The 18,716-nt window shown below is 39.1% G+C and overlaps 1 long non-coding RNA gene across 1 annotated transcript; it reads left to right on the top strand.

Moving 5' to 3' along the window:
• The first annotated feature begins 2,977 nt into the window (after nucleotides 1-2,977).
• Nucleotides 2,978-11,147, top strand: LOC130157852 (uncharacterized). Its single transcript, XR_008825061.1, has 2 exons — nucleotides 2,978-3,469; nucleotides 4,979-11,147. It is a non-coding gene; the product is annotated as an uncharacterized LOC130157852 (long non-coding RNA).
• The last annotated feature ends 7,569 nt before the right edge of the window (nucleotides 11,148-18,716 follow it).

The following is an 18,716-nucleotide window of genomic DNA, read 5'->3' as shown; positions in this document are numbered from 1 at the left end:
ACCAAATGCAGACTAAAATCCTGCAGATGACTAACATACTGGCAAAACCATTCACATGAGTATTATCCCTGTAAAAGTGCCAAGTACACCAAGATATTGTGTAGAAGTTCTGGTCATGTAAGGTAAAGCTTCCCAGAGGCACCCTTTAATTGGTCTAATTTTCCCTGCCAAACATCATCAAAGTTTTAGATGTTCAGGCCAGGTCTTGTCACTTTACTATTTCATCACTTTTTGGATTACCTGCTTGCAGCATAAATGTTCTCAAACGTATTTGCTGCCAGTATGTTTTTCTCCCTTTCACATATACACTGCCTTTCCCAAGAGTCTTATTGAATCCTGAAAAAGTAGAGAAAGGAAAATTATGAAGCATGAACTACTATTAAACCCCAGAAGGTAAATGGCTGTCCAGATAGTTTTTAATATCCAGGGCAGGCACAGAAAATCTTTCCAGCACTTTAGGAACACAGTCCCCTCTACCTCTACTTAATTTCTAGCATTTTTGAGGAAAAAAAAACCCCAAAACACAAGAAAAAGCAGCAACTATGCAAACCATAGATTCCATATGCTACTCCCTATGTAGATTTGTAGGAAGTATATGGAGTTAGGTAAACAAAAGCATTTCTGGGAAAGTTGTTATTAAAGGGAAGGTAACTACTGGAGCTAGTTTATGAAATGATTGAAATGAGTACTATGCATGATGAATAGGCTGATTTCCATAGTAGGAACACACCAAACCATGCCAGCGTGGGCTGACTCACCGCAAATAGGTGGGTTTGACTCTTGCCTCTGACAGTGACTTATTGCATGGCCTTGGGCAAATCCCTAAACGTTTGTTTTTACTTCTCCATTTATATGATCTGGATAATACTTACATACCTGAAGGGGATATTTTAAGATACAATATGTGTAAGATACTACAAAGATTTTAAATGCTGTAACATAGCTAAGCCTCATTAATACCGTCAGGCTAAAATAAACACCCGGATGATTTAGGTAATGTGGTACATGTTCCTGGAACTGGGGAACTTCACTAAACAAAGAGGAAAATCTTCAAAGAGCCAGAGGAAAGGGAAGGTACAACCCATTGTAAAGCCAAAGTACTCTGCAAGGGTGGGTGAATTTGTTGGGGAGGAAGAACAAGTTTGTTAAATAGGCAAGAGTTCAGTCTTCATTAATTAAGTGGTTGGGCAGAGCTGAAAAGCAACACGTGCTCAGCAGTGGGTGAAGGCAACAAAACCTGCAGGCCTCAGGTACCCATCTGTGTTGTGGCTAGGGAGGACTTTGCCGAGGTGGGACCGGAGGGTTTGTTCCTATTTCCTTTCATCCAGACCTTCTCCTGCCAGGAAGGGGAGATGGCCTTCTCTGAAACAGCATGAGGTGCTCTGGGGGCTCGCCAGGGCTGGATCCCACCGAAAGGACAATGCTTATCCAACTGAACCTTCCAGAGGGGGAGAAGTTCCAGCATGGTAAGAGATGGATTGGAATCCCCTCTGACAGAGAAGGGCCCTACTGCCGTCGCTGGGTAGAGTGCCCAGCATAGCTGGCCGCAGCGAACCCACCTGCAGCGAGGACAGTAGTGACAGGCCCCCGGCCCCTGCTGGGGTCTCTGGGCCTGACACCAACGTCCTGAAATCCTTAAACCCTGCTTACACCAAGAGGAATGCACTTCTGGGCTCACCCAGAGAGAGGCAAAGCCAACACACAGACTATCAGATAAGATAATATAGCAGCATTAGCACTTCTGAGGTTTTTTCCTTCCCGCCCCCCCCCCCCCCCCCCCCCGAAGTATTTTTCCACAATTAGGGCCTCAGTGCAAAAACACACTCTTAAAAGAAGGGTGAGGGAAAGCTCGGCAGCACAGAGTGGTATAGTAGGATGTGATATCAGGTGAAGTGCTCCAGAAGTAGGAGGCAGAGGCTGGAAGTGAATGAGGAAGAGGAGGAGAAGCCGGAGTAGATGTTCTCGTAGTGAGGGAGATGCAGCCCGAGGGTGGGAGAAGAGGGGCTTCTCCTGAGCAGAGGTCGGTGGTGGGGAGCAGGTGATACAGCAGTCAGGTTCCAACTATCAAGAAATGATGACTGGGACAATTAGTACCGAAATCTATTTTTTCCATTAGATATATTTCTTTTGGCATCCTAGTAAATCTGAGAAAACAAGCTGAGTGGCCTAGCTTTGAGTGGGTTGTGATCCAGACACGACCTCCAACTTTTGGGGATAAACCTCAGTCCTTTTTATGGTTTGACAGGAAAGGAGAGACTGCCTGCCCTGTCTTCAGAGCAGCTTTACCTTCATCCTGCTCTGAATGCCCGTTCTTGGTTAGAAAATGTTGCCCTGTCCTGCAGCTTGTATCGCCCAGGTTAGTCCTGAGGAAACGAGTCCTGACCGTCATCGCTGAGACTGCCCAGCAATAAGAACCAGAGAAATCTGGGAGATTTGCCTCCAAAAAGCACTTCTCCTCCTAAACAAAGCAGTCACAGGCAGGCACACTCAAACAGTATAGTATGTATGAATAAAGTAGGCTGGACTTGTCACACATCCCACAGAGATGTCAAGGTTATATTTAAGTTGCTAGAACAGACTGCTCCACAGCTCCTTGGTAGATGTTACCGAATGGGACAATTTGTGTACTTCATACACTACACCTATTTATCTGTCTTATTTACTACTTATGATGACTCTAAAGGTGGGCACAGAATCTTGAGCGTGGTTTGAGACACTAACACAGTGCTGGCTATAAAACTCTTTCCCATACCAGAAAATAAAACTGTTTACAAACTGAAAATACTTCTGTTAAGTCCTTCATTGATACACATCATCTGAGAGACACAAAACCAAACTCATATTAAACTAACAAAGCTGATACGTTTTTACTACATCTACAGACCACAGAACACTTTGCTTTCAAGAAAAATTGAATAAATCAGAGCTTTCTTAAGGATACTTCTCCCCTTGTCTTCAGAAAGTCCTTAATGTGACATCTGTCCCTGCACTGTCACCTCTTTTAAAACTAACAAATGCATGACATATAATACAAGATTTATAAATTAAAGAAACCCACCCCTTTTAAGTAATATTCTTTAAATCTCAGTTTCTGACAGTCCTCCTATTTGCTCAGTAACTGTAATAGGCGTATTTTTCAGAAAATAGTGAATAAAAACTGACAAGCTATCGGGGGAATCTGAATGCATAATTGATAGGGGCATAAATTAATATGATTAGGCCTTTATTGGGTGCCACTGCTGCCAAACCTACAAAAGGGGCATGGAATAAAACATGGCTATGTTCTCAGGGCTGACAGACATCAATATGTAATGCATATTATCTCAAACCTTCTCATGTAGTCTGCGTATGACAGCACTCAACCTAATTGAAATTTTTATCTTTCTGTTGCATACAGACAGTTTTGACTAGCTGCTTCCAGGGAAAAGAGAGAAATCCAAATGACCCAAATGAAGGTTTCTCTGTAGAGGTATATACCGTTCTTGCAAATCACTTTAAAATGGCTTTTTGCTCTCTGGTTTTATAAAGCCATCTTCAGAAACCTGCATGAAAGACAGCCCAGGATGTGGTTTGCCTCTCTCCCTTTTAACTAAGCTTAACAGTTAAGCTAAAAGAAAGAAGGCAGTCAAAAGATTTCTTTGTAAAAATCAATATATTGTTTGCTCACTTCAACTGAGGCCTCATTTTGCTACTGTTCTTCATGCTGCATATATACAGTTTAGGAAAACATAATTTTCCTGTCTATTATGAAATTTGTAACAGTATCTCCCTCCAGACCTGTGAGGAAAAAGTTAAAAAATCGAGTGGTTTCTTGAACTGACACCCCTAGTCCCTCAAAAAATGTTGCTCAGGTGATACAGCTTCATTTAGATAATTCTAAATTATTTTTCAAGTTTTTATTTTTCAGTTCTCTTTATGAATTCACACACTGAAATGAAAAGCCGTGGCAAAACCATGATAGCTATCAGTTCTAAAATGTTTCAAAGATTTTGGTTAAATGGGAACGTAATCTATATTCACTTTTCATGAAGGGTTTTTGCTTTGATAAGTCAAAGTTGATTAAAAAGTTTCACATTTAATATTTTGCTCTTTATTGAAAAGTTCTGTACTGTATGAGTGTTCCCGAGAACGCATGCTACTATTACTAAATATTTTTATTACAGTAGTGTTGGATGTTGTACAAATAAGATAAGGAGTCAGCTTCTGCTCTGCTGTTTACAGTCTAGAATGGGATTATCCCTCGAGTAAGACACATTTAACCTGTAAAAATCAAAATAAAGCAGACAGGGACAGAAATGGGTCCAAGAACTCATTTTGACTTTACTGAAACTCACTTCCTAAGATATAAGGAAGAAATCTATTTTTTCTTTCTGAAATATATTTTAAATCCCATGTATTTACTTTGATAAATGATAATCATGTTCTCGGTTATTTTCATGCTGTGATATAAAGACAAAGGCAGTATAGCTAAAAAATCACTTTCTTCTGTTAATCGACAATATTGTACTCTTCTAACTCATCACTCCATTATCACAAATGGTAGGAAATCCAATAAATATAAAGAGGCCACATGTTTTGTAGCTTGGAGAATGACACATTGCGTTCTGAAAGATCCATGTTGCTGCACCTGTTATTCAAGTAATTTATTTATTTCAGAGGCTATAAAGCACTCCCATTTTCATTTTATACCTGCCCTTGGTAGTTGCAAGTTCAAGATGTGAAACAAACCTGCTATGATTTCCGTTCCATTTATGTATCACAAAGAGAGAGGTCAGGGCACTTGATAGACAACAAGAGCTCATGAACTTTCCCTTGAGCACTGTGGAGAAACTCCAAGCCTTATTTCACCCTAATGTGAATTTGTTATACGAATTAAATTCTCATGAAACATATTGAGAACCTAATGCTGCATGGTTTTGGTATTGTTTGTTCCTACTTCAGTGCTCTATTGAAAATATATCTTTCTTCTGTTTTCCAGAAACAAGACTGATAACCATGTGACTAGAAAAACCCCTGTGTGTGCTCTGCAGTGTTGTGTGCATTGTCAGGTGGATGAGGTGACTTGAGGCTGTAGAGATTTAAAGGCTGGGTATTTAAATTGTTTTACTATTTTGATTCTGTGTAACTTTTTTTTGTACTACTTGGGAATGTCAGTATTTACAATTTAGTGGCTATAAATAGAAAAAATAGAATAACAAGAAATCCCCAACCCCATCAAACACATTGGCTAGAAGATGGCTTCAAGGGATGGCTCCTGATCTTGTTTCTTACTTAGAGTGATATTTAAAGTCTGGAAGGGCTTCTCTTATTAGAACATGGCTTGGACTTGTAACTACTTCAGGAGTTTCTTAAGAAAGGGTCTTATTATAGCTCAGAAGACTCTTCTAGTGACATGTGACACAGTTTGAGCCTCTTACAAGGCCAATAGCAGAACAATTTCACAATAATACTAAACATCGCAGGACAGTAGTCCAAGGTGAATTTCAGGGGTTTGTGTCTTAAAAATAATTTCTCTTATTAATCTCTGTTTTTTGGGTGATCTGGTCTTTCTCAGGGGCATGAATACAGAACAGTTCATCTAGCGGTAAAGCCTGCAGGTCAAGACAGTATTTGAGGCACTAGGCTTCCTTCTTCTCCACCTGATAAGTTACTGAGTCCTTTTGTCCCACACCAAAATGCTTTCTTTCATCCACTTTGTTTCAGGCACACAAAGATAGACACTCATTCAGTCCACGTGTTCAGCAGCTCTGCTTGTTGTTCAGAGAGGGGGATATTACACACTGGAGGAGGAGCCTGAATTGACGCCCATGCCCGGCTTTCTCCTTTTTTAGCTGTCAGATACTGCTAGCATGACCACAGCGGATGGCTGAGACAGCTATGGCAAGACTGGAGTGCAGAGTGGGGCTGGCTCGCACCACAGCGCACAGATCTCTTGTAGCAGTTGTTACCCAGTTGTTTGGCATCTCCCATTTAACTTTATAACCCCATTGCTGTCATCTATAGTCCAGAAGAACAACATGTTGCTGGTGGCCTACTTTGCCCACTAGATGAAAAAAAGAACAGTTAACGTTCACAGTATAACGTACTCCTCTGTATGTGCACACATACTTGTAATTTTGGAGGAATGGACATGCAACAGCTTGAGTAAACAAGATGAACTCATGATCTTAGTCACTCTGGTCCAGGTTCAACTATGCTGGGTAGTATCTTATACCACAACTAAGTCCACAGAAGTCAATATGAGTAATGTATTCCAAATATAGCTTAAAGTTAAAAATCACTATTTCTAATCCAACCATAAGGTACATTTTTATATCCGTTTCCACAATGCAACTTCAAAACTGGAATCATAAGTGCTTACTTGAGTCCACGAATAAAACTAGCATGTGAAACAAATAAGAAGGCTTGCCAGTAGCCTGGGGAGTACCGAGGTAGGATCCTGCAAACTGGCTTGGGTGCTGCCCTGGGTTTGAATATAGTTTTGGTCATAGAGGTCCAGATTTTGCCAACCTGAGCACCAATATCAGATTGACCTCTCTCAGACAAATGTAAGCTAGCTAGGACTTCCACAGAAAAGTGATGGTGGTGAGGTGGTTGCTTGCTTTGTGTAGAACAATGCAAACCCTTTGAAATTCTCACAGTATTTTGGTAAGCTGTGAAGAACGGTGGAGGTTTTTTCAATAGAACAACTTCACGTGCTTACACATGAGAAAAGCAAAACCTGTCATGGCACTCTCTGTGGGCGAGACTTTCTTGCTGTCCTACATACTTCAGGATATATCAGACTCTCTACTTGGCCAAAATAGAATTGAACTGTGTGTGATGCAAGAGTCAGTAGATGAACCTAGCTTGTGAAGATGGAAATTATGTGGAGATAGCTCCTGTGCAGCACACCTTTTAAACTCTCCAGTAGGGACTGAACGCTGCAAGACTATGAAGATGCTTCGTGTTGCAAATCAAGGTTATTACAATGGCCTTGAAACCAGTCAATGAACATAGGCCCAAGAATGATGTTAAATATGGGGCAGGAAAAGAGAGAAACTAGCACTATTTCATAGATATGAAAGCACAGGACTGCACAGAAATGAAAAGCAATACCTACAGTGCGACTATAATAAATCACAGGTATTAACTAGCTCACAGTACCCTTGTATGGTAGGGATGGGCTGCTATCCCTGCGTGCAGAGGGAAGAACTGAGACCCAGGAAACAAGAGGTACATTTCCAGAGAGGCGAATGGCACCCGAGGTCTCCAAATCTGTTTGTAGTGTTGAGCTTTGTTCCTCCCCAACAAAGTATTTTGCCTGAGGTCAAAAAGGGTTTTTAAACAGAAGTTGCAGAAGTTCCAGTCCTAAACCCCCACCAAACCACCTTGCACGATATTGGCAAAATTCTACTGGGCTTACCGTAAACCACTGAAACCCCAAATCTGCAAAATAACTGTGGCTCTTCAAGAGGCTAGAACTTGCCTGAAATTAGCAAAGTGAAATCCATACGAGGTGTTAATATTCTTTCCCCTCACCGCAAAGCCATTTGAGGAATTTCAGCATTGTGACATTTTCAAATTACCAAATTGAAGCACTTTACATGTTAGCAAAATGCATTGCGCCAACCATGTTTTAAGAAAGATCATTTATCACCTCTGGAAAGTTGCTGAGTAAATCCTTTTGACTTTGGGCTATCCCATTCATCCTTGTTTCAAATAATGTAATTCTAACATTTTATCGATGTTCTTTAGATTTCCCCCCCTTCTTTTCCATTTAAAAACTGGTTTCTAAATACATTTGATGCAACTAAGTTTTATATTTGTCTCCTTATGGAAGTATGCAGAAGATGTGTTCAGCTATATTGATCTCTGAGGAAATGTGGATGAGGTAGATAATGTGAAACCTTTTTGTCATTACTAACAGTTATATGGGTTCTGGAAACTTTCTGTGTTTGGCTGACTAGATAAGTGGATGCATTCACATTTATTTGATTGGAAAAGTATGGGGAGTAAACTATGTCTCCCCAGTTTCTGTACAGAATTGATCTTTTGTGTATCTATGCTTTTCTATTACAGCAAAGGAGTTGGCGATTATGAGAGCAGACGCACCCCTTTCTTTCTGCTGGAGTCTTTGGAGACCAGCCTCAAAGGAAAGGGAAGGGACGTAAACAAATTAAGAGAGGGGAACAAAAGGGCACAAGGCAAAGTGCTGAACATTTCTACCGCTAACCTTCAGAAACTGAAGGAGAAAGAAATTACTGCTCTTGACTTTATTAGCTCCTTGCATCTCTCTCACATCTGTGACAGACTACCCTTACTCTGCCTGCTCTGGGGTGGCCGCAGGTGACAGGTACTTGTTTGGTTATGGCTCAGCTGCAGGAGCCACAGCTGGTGCTTGGCCTTACTCTGCTAGCTGGGATACCAGGTAGAAGGTTGTTAGTGTTTACGTGCAAGTCCCATGACTTGTTGTATAGGAGTTTGTCTAAAAGATGAATGAATAAAAACTGAATGAGGTCCTTTCTACTACGAAACTATCACTTAAATGATTTTTCCCACCCCTCCATTCTAATTCCTCTCCAATCGTTCAACAAGCCTCAACGTACCATCTTTTCTCTGAATTTCCAGACTAGGTTCTATATCTGCTCAGCTGTGGGCACCAAGACGTATGCAAACCTCTGCAAGCAAGTCCAGACCATGAAATCTTAATTCTGGATCCAGGCTATACTTTGGTGATAAAGAGGTCTTTCAGTCCCCTTGCATCACTTACTCTCAACCCGTATAGGTTACTACTTTCTTGCCAGAACCGATTCAACCCCCCGATTTGTGGAAACAACGAATAATCCAGTGAAAAGATTTTATTTTAAAAAGCGTATCTTTTGCTCGATCTGGTTTGCAGTATGACCACAAAAAAAAAAAAAAAAAAAAAGTTGGACAGGCTTAAGTGAGGCAAAAAAGTACTTTTTTGTACTTTTGGCAAGGGGGAAAAGCAGCTGGGAACAGGAGTCATTTAAACAGCTGTTGCTGTTTTGATGCAGAGGATTCATGAGGCAGGGTTAGGTGCTGGTACCCAGAGTGCATAGGTGAGGAGAAGAAAGACTTTTGTGCTGCTTTCTTAAGCTGATGGCTTTCAGGATCAGGAATACCCAGGATCAGACGGTCTGAAACAGCCTCCCTGTAGACAGCAAGCAAAATGCAAGTTGCCCGCATGCTGCCTCCTGTCCTAGACAGGCAGGTTTTACAGCTGAGACCCACTGTTATGGGGCACAGCCCTCCTGTGCAACCCTTGTGCATATACTGATATGAGTTCAACATGCTGGCTCTTGGCTTGATGTCTTTTCAGCTAGAATCTTCCTTCTTCCTCCCCTGCGCCCCAACACACGTTTTTTTATGACTCCTCTTTTTTCCTGAGCCCTATGAGCTGTCATGGGATACTTTATCATGAGGTCTCTTTGCACTTTTTTTTTTTTTTTTTAAGTTCGGCTTTACATCAGTCTGCCCTGTTTATGAAAACACAAATCCATTAGTTTAACATCCATATGGTCAATCTCCTTTCTAAAGTTGGTTCCTGACCTGCAATACAACTCCTGATGATGATTGGCATAAAGCTTGTCTAATCACAATAAAACCTGTGCAGACTAAGGTCTCTGTCCTTCCCTTGGTGACCTCTTAGGCATTTCAGCTTTTCATATAGGTGTTAACTAGTACTTTTTTAATCCACTCTTATTCAAAATTAAGCAAATCTCTGCCATGATTGTTAAAATTGGCAGATAGAAACACACAAGATCTCAAAATTAAAAGCACAGAACTCATGCAAACAGGCAAGGTGATGCACGGTGGACAAGAGACACAGCTCAGAAAACCTGGAATGGAGCCATTGGCTTTAATTAGCTGTACCAATTTATGTTTCCCAAGAATCTGGCCTGTTTCTTAAAAAAAAATGTTTTGGATGTGTTAGAAAAATTGGGTGTATAAATTACAGCTGCCCCTATGACACTTTAACTTGAACGACCAGTACTTATTCAGTCAACTACAATAGGTCTCGCTGTCCTTGGCAGGATTACAGGGGTAATATTTTTTAACATGGATGAGCAGCTCTTGAACAATTTCTCCAATGTATTAAGCATGAACGGGCTTTTCTTCAACATCAGGTGTGCATGTCTTCTCGCATTTTTCTCCACCACACATATTTATTGTGGCCATTACAGGGGGAAAACTTCCCTTCCTATAAATGTTTGTCTTCTCCTCCACCCTTTTTATGGTAACACCACAAACTGATGGAGTGATCTTGTTTCACATGCCTGTCTTGGTTTATTTATTTATATAGTCAAAGATGACACTCACTATTGTTGGAGTATATTGCTACAGTTTCTTCATTGCTTGCAAAGGAACTTGTGGACAAAGATAAAAGACAGGCTATGATAGATATTCTGTTAAAGACTACTTCTTGTAGCTTCCTATTGGCAAGAAATCTCATTTGTTTAAAGGCAGTTTATAATACACACAAAATTGCAAGCTTATTTAAAAAATAGTAGTAAAATACTGTTAACTTAAGCTGCCTTTATAAAAAGTTTTGAAGGCCTTGAAATATCCTCTACTGACAGCTGGACATGGACGACTTCAAATTGATGAAATAAAAATATAAATATCTTTTACATAAGAATGGTTGATACAACAACATGACTGGTACACAGCACATGTTATCTCAAACTCTGTATCTTAGGGTCTTCATCTTCAGAAAGACAATTGCTACCGGTTAGGGAGAAAAAAAAAAAAAAAAAGTATTCAAAAGCTTTAGTAGCAGCTGTTTCATCCTTTCATTGATTATCAATCCATTGCCAAAGCAGACGGTGCCTTTGTTTTTGTCCCCTGCCCCACCCTTAACCTGCATTTTTTTAATTGTTTAATAATTTATTGGAATATATTCTCCTGTATTTATATAAATTCCTTAGGCAACGTAGCAGTTGCTTCTATAGAAAAGCTATATTAAGAATTTTAGGTATTGGTAATTGGCAATCTAACTTTGAAGATGTAAATGAGAAGTTCCCTGTATAGCATCCAAGTCTACCAAAGATTTACAGAAAAGAGAACAAGTACATGCAGGCTGAAGTGGAAATAAAAATCTTTACATCACACACATTCTGAATAAAATTGCATGTTTTTAATTGTATTTTTATTGCCTCTTTCATAGAAAAAGGTACTCTGAGCCTAATCCTGCTGTTTTTCTAAAGTTCAGAAATAGGGTCCAGTAATACAAGACACATGGGAAGACTTTTGCAAGTCTATGTGAAGCAGTATATTGAAAGAAAATGCCTTCATTTGCCTGACCAAATTCTCATTTTAATTATTTGAGACTCCAAACTTCCTTTTCCTTTAAGTGATATTCCTTTAAGTATGTTTTCTTAGCTCAAGTGTCAGATCAATTAATTTTTTCTCTTTGCTCTAGAGAAGACTTCTTTTATTACAAGAAAAGGAAAAAAAAAGTACATATGTGATAGTAACTTTAATTATTGAAGGTTTTTGACACCACTGATGAAAATGCTTCCCACAAAGTCAGCTTTGAGCGTAGCCAGTGACAGCGCTGTGAAGGTCAGTGTTCAGATTAACATGCTCGCTGTAAAAACATATGGCAGATTTTTGTACTTATAGTAGTAATGTACGAACTGATTGAAAGATTGAAAAACTTATATCCAGAGTAATTAGAAGCCTCTGATACTAAGCAAACTAAACAAGCTTCCTTGTGAAACAGAAACTTAAAATTTATGTCCTTGCCTGTTTCATCTAATCTGAGATGACTTTGATTCCAAGAAAAATCAGATCTTTTTAATGACAAGTAAGGCCTCACACACCAGCCAAGCAGATGGGGAATTGTGCAGAACTTTGCACCAAAGAAAACTTGTGCTTTGATAGTATCACCATCATGTACACATTCAAGGCTGATGAGAAGTATGAGTAAAGATAAGCATGAGACTTTCCTAAGACAGCTGACCACACACTGAAAGTTTTGGAGAAGAAAGTAAATATTCTGAAAGAACAAAATTACTCCCCCCCTCTAGAACCCCGCAAAACAACATATGTATGTGAAAGGACTGAAAAAGGAGTCGTAGCTGATAAAAGAGAGAAGTCAGCTGATGTTCTTTGAAACAGAGGATTTGGAAACCATTTACTGAAATACAGAGAAAGCCTTTTAGCAGAATCCTTCTTCTTCCCCCTTTTGTCCTCTGCCTTTCAATAAAGTCTTTTGAAAGATCATTATCCCGCAGAAGACAGTCACACAAATGTTTCCCTTCAACATGAAAATGCAGACTTTAAGTTACACTAAATAAACAAAACTCATCTGTTACTCATCTGAAACCAGAACAAAAGGAAACAACAGGAATCTAGATATTATTTTAAACAAACAATTCAACAGAAAACCCCAGATCTTGGTGGCTAGTCATACATCTAGTTGATAGATAACATGTAACAAGTGCTATCGAGTGAAGCTTGATGTGTTTTGCACATCTAGGTTACTCAGAGCAGTTTAGTCCTACGTGGCCAAAAAGCATAGCATGAGGAACACACAGCATTGAAGGAGGGAAAAAAAAAAATCTGTCCTTAAGCAGTAATAATTGGATTTGGGGCTCTCTCCAGCACAAATTAGCATTTATGGCATCTGGCCCATGGACCAGATGCTGTAGGACATTGGAGGTGTTTGGAAATGTCCAGTTAATGGCAGCAAATGGCTGTTAAGGGAAGAATGGGAGACAGAGACCTGTGAGAAAGGCAACACTTTCACCAAGCTCCACCTCAAAGCGTGATGTGCTGGTGGGACCTACGCCATTGCTCAAAGCAAATGGAGATAGCACGTCTCTGGGGGACTCAGGGGAAAAAAATAAGCAACTTTAAAAAATATTTTCATTTATGTAAAAGCAAAGCAATTTGGCACTCTCCATGTGTGCACCTAATGTAGTCAAATCAACCCTTCCAAGAAGTGGAAGGACATACTACCTCCTACCTTGAATTAGCTCCTTTAGACAGGCCATCCACCATTCAAAGCACCCTGCCATTTCAAGAAATTCTGATTTTTCCTTCAGCTATATGTCAGCTTGGCAGACTAATTCTGGTATGTGGCAAGCCAGGAGAGTCCAAAATGCCACTGAACATTTTGTTCCATGAGAAAAATTAAGGAAGACGGGAGGCAGGAAGGGAGATTACAATCCAGTTCATTCTTTCCAGCTCATAATTCTCTTAAAACCTTTGGCGATTTCTGTGTCTGTAGGAGATCTCAGGCTTGCTGAACTAGTGCTTTGTAATACTGCACGACTGTACACTAACTTTTGAAACCCATATCAAAGATGCATACAAGCAGTAGTGTTATTAGAATCTTTGTTCATATTCTTGAAAATGTAGAAGTCAACATTTACAGCAGATTAACAGAGATCCTACAGCAGATCAAATGCCTAGAATTAAGTAAGAATCGTCAGAGGACAGACAATTGATGTAAAGGAGCAGAGAAACACAGAACGCATAAATCATAACCAAGAAAGTTAAACCAATGAGATTTAGCAATTATCAGCTTCTTAGTGACAGTTTTTATTTTGTCTGCTAGGTAGAGGACATGCTTGAAGTCTCGTTTCAGTTCTATCTTTCCTTTACTTTTGGATTTGCAGATTCATTTGACCAGCCTGCCATTGCGACACTAAGTAGCACTATTCTGGAAATTTTCCAGCAAAATGATTTTTGTTTTGAACTGGAAAGTGAGATGCTACCACTGCCAGAAGTGTTTGTGTTGATCTATAAACATTATGGCTAACATTTTATCTGGAAAAGTTTTAAAGTTCCCAAACAGCTGAGGAGGGTTCATACATGCCTCTTTCCCTTTCAGCTCCTTTGGCTGTAGCTTTGCTACTTGAGAAGCACCCACAGTTTACATATAGAGTATTTTATGGAACATGCAAAACATGCAAGACCTAGCTGAATTCTCTTAGCCAAACTGATTGAAAGCCATAGCCATCAAACTATTAGCCCAGCTAATCTCTTGTGTATACACAACTCTTCATTATAACAAATATTCCAACAGACAAATAGTTAAGATGTAGGAGACATCTTCAACAGTCTGTTCCAAGAAACATTTATACACACACACACGTATATATGTACATAACAGCTCCAAAGACTGAATGGAGAGAAACTCCAGCACAGCCAGCAGTAGCTGTAGCACCACCAGAGATACAAGAGCAGGGACATCCATGTGATTTTTCCTCATCTTAATCCATGAAAAGAGCAATGCAAGAGAATGATGAAGCACAGCATCAGTAAGAAACAAAGACAGCAGATGAAGAAATAACCCTGTTGGAGTCTGATGGAACCTGAAGCCAATGGGCAGCCAGTCTCCCTGCTGGGGTAGAAGGAAGAGTGGGATAAAGGGAAGGAGGGAATCTCCTTCAGCTTGGAAACTGTGCCTCTGTCTCTATGGGAATGGGGTGTTTAGCACTTTGTCAGCAGTAACAGCCCAACTGCTTTTTCTTCTGGCCTATGCATTAACAAGGGGGAGTTGAGGATTTTGAAAATTGCCTAAATAATTTAGACAAAATTAAATGGCATTAAAAGCCACCACTTGGCCTTTAAAATCATTAGGCAATTAAAAGTCATCGCTCAGGCATTTTCAAAGTTCCTTTCTTAAAAAAAAAAAAAGTCTTCAGAGCAAGTTTTAGAATCTTATTTTAATTTTTCTTAAATAAATCTTGCCCAAAATAGAGCTTTCAGAGATAGATGACTTTACCATTATGATTTAATCAACAGCCATTTGAAATGAATATTTCAAGCCCTCACATTCTACATGCAATGTGAATATCTCCGGAGGGAAAAAAAAAAGGCATGGAATGCTTTGAAATTATGAAAGCTTGAATACACAGTCTGTATTTTAAGATGCCATCTCATAATGCCCTTTGCACCAACCTGTTTGTTATGGTACCATTGGCGAAGAATTGCTTTCCAGGCTCCACTTAACACAGGGTCTGTGACGGGAGGTGGGAGAGGGAAGAAAAGCAGTGTGTAACCACAGGAATATCATCTCTAGTTGGAGTCGATGGAGCCCGAAGCTGGATGTGCTGAGGCACGCTGTGCAAAGCAACGGCAGAGGTAACCTGTCACAGCAGAGCCAATGGAATCAGGTGCAAAAAAATCAGAGAAAGAGTTTTATAAGAAGTTGAGGTTACTGTGAACACATCATAAGATAAAGCTGGATTTTTTTTTACAGCCTTTTATTAATCAGCTGCCTGCAGGACCGATGAAACAGATGCTCACCGGTACCTACGAACCCTACTCAAAAAGGAACTTCAGTTGTTATTGCCCTTCTCTCCTGCATGAAACACAAGGCAGTGTAATATATATCCAGATAAGATAAAAAGTGAGGGAAATAAGCATTATTTTCTTACATCCTCTGTTAATTACTGAATTATTGAAGGACATGCCTGGTAATTTTGACCAGGAATATTTGCAAATATTTTATCCACACTTTTGCCCTATGACTAGTCAAAGAAAGTAGGGGGATCCTCTATGTATTTGAATGAATACGTTTCCCTGTTTGGCATGAAATGCTGTTTTCTTATCTTTATAAAGATAAGATGGAATTATCTTTCCTTGTCTTATTGCACATTGCTGACACAAACTGTTCCTAACCAGTGACAAGACCAAAATGTACAAACTTGTTTTATTTTTTAAAAAAGCTCTTCCTATCTACATAGGAACTTGGAAAGGAAAGGGGTAAAAAAATCCCATCCTGGTGAAAATCTGATGACATGCGTAATAAATTCAAATTCATTTAATTAGATTTCTTAATTGAAATTAACCTTGAGAAACTGAAGGCAAATTTATCAGCATACTTTTTTACTAGTTAGTGTGATATTCAAATGGTTTGCGAGTGACACTTATACCATGAGAACTGACTCAGTCACACAGTCCGCATCCAAGACAGGCTCTAGGGTTCCCTAAGCAGTACCAGTTGTACACTTTCCTAAGCTTTTGTTTCTTCTTAAGAACATGTTTCAATAAACATACTAAAAAGAGAGATATTAAGTGTTGGTAACTACTATTGTGTGTATTTTTCTTCTTGCTGAGAGATTCACAAGGTGGTTACAGCTGGAAAGAATCGGGTCAATAGGACATTGCAAAATTTTAAGAAAAATGTAGCACCTTCCCCCTCCTGTCTGTATTTCCCCCCTCTTCCCGCTCCCCAAATAGCATGCCACTAATAGCACTTTCTACTCACCTGATTTTACTTTAAGGCTTTTCAAGAGGATTGTCATTTATAGCCTGCAATTCAAGCCTGTTATTCCCTTTGCAAAAGAATCAGCCATATTGAACTGGAAATCTCACCCTCTAACTATTTATTAATATAGTTTTAAAGGAATTCTCAGATTTTTGTTGCTAACTGCTCACTTGGGTTGAAATGTGATGCACTTGTTGGCAGTGTTTCCCCAGAGGGACTGCAGTGAGACAGACTTACTCAAGCTTCACTTGAACACAGAAATGAAAATCAATAAACAATTTGAACTTCTCAGAAGAGAATTTTTCTCCTCTAATGAATATACAAGCTTGGTTACAGCTTAATTTAAAGATTGAATTTAGTGTGTGTTTTTTCCCTGCACCAGGAGCATGACAAACACAAGCTTCAAGTGACATGTCCCAAAGGGAGACTTATTGTTAAAAAAAAAAAAAAAAAAAAAAAAAAAAAGGGGAAAAAAAGAGAAAAGAAAAGAATAGAAAAGAAAAGGCAAGCAAATAAGCAAACAGAAATTCCTGGTCCCATGACATAAAGATACCTTAAAAGTAAGGAAACTAACATGCAGCTGCGGAACAGATCTGCTTTGTAGGTGATGCGCAGACACCTAAACTTTAAGTTTCCGGTGGGACAAATTTTTTAATGCATGTATTTTTATTTGCTTTTATAAGAGACTGCAAATAGGGTCAGACTACAGTGTAGAGATGTGGCTGTAAATTCTCCAGTAGTTTAAGGATGTTTGAATGCAGGATAGACGTGTGGGTTTTTTGGGTTAGTTTCTCACACACAAAATCATATTTATTTATAACATTTGCTTTCAGTATTTGAGCAGATTAATAATAAAATTTCTGCAAAAATTAATCACATTGATTCTACAGTCTTTTTCTTTATTTAATTAATGTTTCTAAAAATAAGACACACTTGAACTCAATATTAACTGCCAGAAGGGCTAGTGCTGGGATAAGCTACTGTGTTTTTGTTTTTCAGAATTTCTGCAGTTATCAAGCTAAACTGCTTTTGCCATCTGATAGTTTGTCTGAGCAAAGTGATTAGTTGAAAGCCACAAAAATGATTGTGTGCAGCATTTTATTCTCCAGCTCATCAAGAAATAGATATGAATTGGAAACTTTGATCTCATCTGTGCAAACTGGAAACCAGATAAATCAGATCTTATATAATTGCGTATCAACTAAGTGACATAATAAAATAAGAAAGACCTATTTCAAAACCAGTCCTAAAAATATAGTGTTAGTCTGGAAATAAAAAAAAAAAAAAAAAGAAAAAAAGAAAAAAAAAAGAGAGAGCGGGAACATAGATGTACTGAAATACCTGAAAGTGTAGATTTCAAACAGTTGGTCGCAGTTTCTATACAGGTAAGCCCCTAGAGAATATATTTAAGGCATTCATATAGATAACAGGTAGCTTGACTTTCCAAACCAAAACAGTTAGAGTCACATTTTTGTTGCAATAAAAAAAAAAAAAAAAAATCCTAAATTTCTTTAGCCCCTGAACTCTTTTTCACGTTTGTAATATTAACACCCCACTCAAAGGGATCTCGCAAGCTTTTCATTTGAACTACAATTATTCTTTTGTCTACTGGGAACCCAGTGCAAAGATGATGTCCTGTGTGCAAGAAGCAAGCAAGCTGAATATTAATTAATGAGCGCTACTTAATATGCGGAAGAAGAGGAGCAACAATCAGTCGTGAGCCCTTACATATTAACTTGTAGATCATTGTTATTCTGGGAGGCATCATAAGGCCAAATGCAGGTTACAACTAGTTTAGAAAAATCTCTTTAATTAAGAAACATGAAAGTTTAAGTCTCTCATTATAAATATCTTATTGTGACCATAAAAGACATCATTAAATGGTGTGAGGGTGTAGCACTTTTAATGCAGTCCGAGGTGATGAATTGGACTTCAGCTGTTAATCTTTTGGCAGTGGGATTCAATAAACAAGCAAAACACTGAGTTTTCACTATTTTTCCTAAGATGGAAAGAAACGAGTTTTCCTTTTGTTAAGGATCTAGGAAGGCCACGACTAACAGATCTCCATAAAACACCTCTCTCCAAATAAGTGGGTCAGGAGTTCCACAGAAACAGGAGAGTCACAGAACTACTCTCCTGTTTGTCACTTGCCATGACTATTGGCAGCCTTGCAGAATAGAAAAAAAAAAAAGTGAATTATGTTCTCCAATACTTTTTGCTTTGCTAAGTTAACTGAAGGAAAAAGATGTAACATTCCCATTGGCATGTCTCTGGGCACATTGCTAAAGGAGACTGGCCTCCTTGTTCCTATTTATCAGATGGGAAAGCAGGTCTGTGAAAAGATGAGGTGTGACCTAAGGCTACTTATGAGGGCAACATCAGAAGAAAACAGGTATGGCTTTCCAGACACAGTCTCTATCTTTATCAATATTGCTTTCCCTTTTAAGGAATTAACCCCCCCAATAGTAGTAAAATATATGAA

The sequence above is a fragment of the Falco biarmicus genome, chromosome 12 (assembly GCF_023638135.1).
Source record: "Falco biarmicus isolate bFalBia1 chromosome 12, bFalBia1.pri, whole genome shotgun sequence".
Lineage (NCBI taxonomy): Eukaryota > Metazoa > Chordata > Aves > Falconiformes > Falconidae > Falco > Falco biarmicus.
This window is presented reverse-complemented; position numbering and strand designations above follow the sequence as displayed.